At 36.0% G+C, this 3,630-nt stretch overlaps 1 pseudogene; it reads right to left on the bottom strand.

Moving 5' to 3' along the window:
* Positions 1–691: 691 nt before the first annotated feature.
* Positions 692–1,675, bottom strand: LOC704724 (glyceraldehyde-3-phosphate dehydrogenase pseudogene; annotated as a pseudogene).
* Between the last annotated feature and the right edge of the window lie 1,955 nt (positions 1,676–3,630).

The raw sequence follows: 3,630 nt of genomic DNA, 5'->3' as shown, positions 1-3,630 counted from the left end.
TGTAACAAACGTGCACATCCTGCACATGTACCCTGGAACTTAAAAGTTGATGAAAAATAAAATGATCTTATGGCAAATTAAAAAAAAAGTGTGTCTTAAACTAATTATTGAATTCTTCATTCACTCTAGAAGTTTCCTTTTTATTTTGAAATAAATTCAAGGGTGTTCTAGTGTTTTACCACCAGCCCCATTAATAAATTTTGTGTTACAGTGTGTCATATTAGTTATTTGCTTTGATTAAGTTAATATGTTACAGAATTCTTATTCGTTGAGTTAAATTTAATTTATAGTTTGTGCCTATGACAATGTCTTATTAAAACATACATAATGTAAAAGAAAAAACCTAGGTTTGTACTTTCTTGACCAAGAAAATCTAAAACATGCATTTATAAGCATAAGTAGAACTATTTTTATTTGAAAAAATAAAATTGTATATATCTTACAAGTAGTGTGAAACAAGTTTAATTCATTCTTATCTGCCATACTGTCCCCCTCACAATTTATTACTCGTAAGCCATTTACATCATTTGCTTCCCTGTAATTTCGCTGCTTGACAACATATAATAACAACTATAATAAAGTGAAGTTTTAAATTTTATTTTGTTTCCATACTAAGGTATATCAAATTCTGCCTTCCATGTTCTGTGGAATCTCACGCCAAAGGCGTTTTTGAGCAACTGGATCATGACTGCTAAAGCAGGTCTATCACCCTGTTGCTGTAGCCAAATTCATTGTCATACTAGGAAATAAGCTTAATAAAGTGGTTGTTGAGGGCAATGTCAGCTCCAGCATTGAAAGCAGAACAGTGGGTGCCGCTGTTGAAATCACAGGAGACAAGCTAATGCTCAGTGTAGCCCAGGATGCCCTTGAGCAGGCCCTCCGATGCCTGCCTCACCACCTTTTTGATGACATAATATTTGGCAGTTTTTTCCGAACAGCAGGTCAGGTCCACAATTAACAGTTTGGTGATGGGGACACAGAAGGCCATGCCAGTGAGCTTCTCGTTCAGCTCAGGGTGACCTTGCCCATGGTTTTGGCAGTGCCAGTAGATGCAGGGATGATGTTCTTTAGAGCCCTGCAGCCCTCATGCCACAGTTTCCTGGAGTGGCCATCCACAGTCTTTGGGGTGGCAGTGATTGCATAAACTGTGGTCATGAGTCCCTCCACAATGCCGAAGTTGTCATGGATGACCTTGGCCAGGGGTGCTAAGCAGTTGGTGGTACAGGAGGCGTTGCTGACGATCTTGAGGCTGTTGTCATATTTCCCATAGTTCACGCCCATCACAAACACGGGGTCCTCAGTAGAGGCGGCAGAGATGATGACCTTTTTGGCTCCCCCTGCAAATAAGCTCCAGCCTTCTCCATGGTGGTGAAGACTCTGGTGGACTCCACAACATATTCAGTGCCAACATCACCTCATTTGATTTTGGTAGGATCTTGGTCCTGGAAGATGGTGATGGGATTTACATTGATGACAAGCTTCCCATTCTCAGCCTTGACGGTACCATGGAATTTGCCGTGGGTAGAATCATACTGGATCGTGTAGACTATGTAGTTGAGGTCAATGAAGGGGTCATTGATGGTGACAGTATCCCCTTTACCAGAATTAAAGCAGTCCTGGTGACTGGGTTCCCAATATAGTCAAATCCATTGACTCTGGCCTTCACCTTCACCATGGTGTCTCAGGGAAGTGGCAGGTGATGCATGAGAATATGCAGCTGTCTGTCGAACCAGAAAAGCAGAGAGCCTGAAATTGTTCTTAATGATTACAAGTACAAAGCAAAATGCCTTAAATGATTTTAAAAGCTTTCTTGAATTATTCAACAGTTCATTTCACCTAGGGGGCAGTGATGAGCTAGGGGGAAAAAATGACCACATTGGTAGTGCAGATTGCCACTCTCACTCTTGCAAATAATTTTAATTGCTCTCCTAAATTGTCTGTCTTGGAAAAAAAATTTGAGTTGAATAAATTTCCAAATATTTATGTTTCTCTAGCAACCCACTCACAGCAATTCCAAATTGATTATATGTTGACATTCACTAAAATATTAAAGGAAAAGTTAACATTTAAAATTTGGAAGTTTGATATTTTTTATAACTGATGTGATGTTGGCCTTCAATTTTTCACAACTGCTTAAACTAACTGCAGTTGATTCTCATTATTCACAGATTCCATATTTGTAAATTCCCCTATGAGCTAAAATTTATTTGTAATCCTCCAATTAATACTTGAGGCACTTTTGCCATCATTTGTGAACATTCACAGAGCAGCCAAATTTTTTATTTGCCTGATATAAAACAGCTAAGGTAGAGCAAGGTGACTTTCTGTCTTCTTGTTTCAATTCTCATATCCTAATCAGTGACCTTTCTGAGATCTCTTTGTGCAGTGTTCTTTGCACTATTTGCTTTTTACTAGTGACTTTATGCTTTCAAATGCTTTGCCCCCTCAGCCTGGTGCTGAAGTGCTTTCTAGTATTCCTGAGTGCAAGAAGACTGTGATCTGCTATGTGGAGAAATCAGGTGTATTAGACGAGCTGTGTGCAGGCACAAATAATAGTGCTACTGGCTGTGAGTTCAATGTTAATGAATCAACAATAATTATTAAATAAGGTGTCTTTAACTGAAGTACACATAAAACAAGGTTATGTGTTGATTGGTTGATGAAAATGGGTAGCCAGAGTGCACTGGACATTAACCCTGTATTTCCCATAGGGGCTTAGTATTCTCTAAGTCAGTATTTTTGGTGAATTTATAGAACATAACTACTATGAATAGTGAAATTCACATACATGTGTGTATATATAATTTCACAGAATATTTATATACTGTGTATATACTATATTTTACATATATATAAACATATATATATAAATTTATCCTCTTAAAAAATAAGTTACATTTTAGACAAAGGTTGATGTTAGTTTCTAGTAAAGTTTTCTATCTTGTGTAGCTTTTTTCTATTTTTCATTTGGAATTTTAATTAAACTACTATAATTCTATGGTGTTTCTATTCTAATGTATTACTGTAATGATTTACATATAAAGATTTTCTGAAATTATAACACATTTGAATTCTTAGAGTAAACAATACTTGGAAACACACAGAATACATTTTATATAAATATTCATCGAAATATAAATGGCAATCAGAAATATATGCAGATTATTACACAACTGTATTAATCACAATTCTCTTTACAAAAAACACATAATCAATATTCATATGAATAAAAGCAATATTAGGGAGACAACAAAAAACCTTTGACATGACCCTTCCCGGACACTACACCCCAAAGTAGCTACAGTCCTGTCATTTAAGACCACAGCTTCTGTTTACATTTATATAAATAAAATCATAGGGTGTAAACGTAAACTTTCAATGCATTTTTTGTTCAGAATTATGTCCTGGAGATTCATGCATACAGTTGCATGTAATTTGTGTTTTTTAAATTGTAACTCATCAGGAAATTCTTGAATCTTCTCTATCAGATACATCAGGGAAAGTTACCCAATTATCTGTTTCATTCTCTTATATAACATTAAATCAAAGTTAATGAGAATGAATCTTAGTCCACAGATCCAGTTGAGCATCAACAGCAGCATTAACAAGTAAAATTTTATTTAACTCAAG

Source organism: Macaca mulatta, chromosome 9 (genome assembly GCF_049350105.2).
Source record: "Macaca mulatta isolate MMU2019108-1 chromosome 9, T2T-MMU8v2.0, whole genome shotgun sequence".
NCBI classification, from domain to species: Eukaryota; Metazoa; Chordata; class Mammalia; order Primates; family Cercopithecidae; genus Macaca; species Macaca mulatta.
This window is presented reverse-complemented; position numbering and strand designations above follow the sequence as displayed.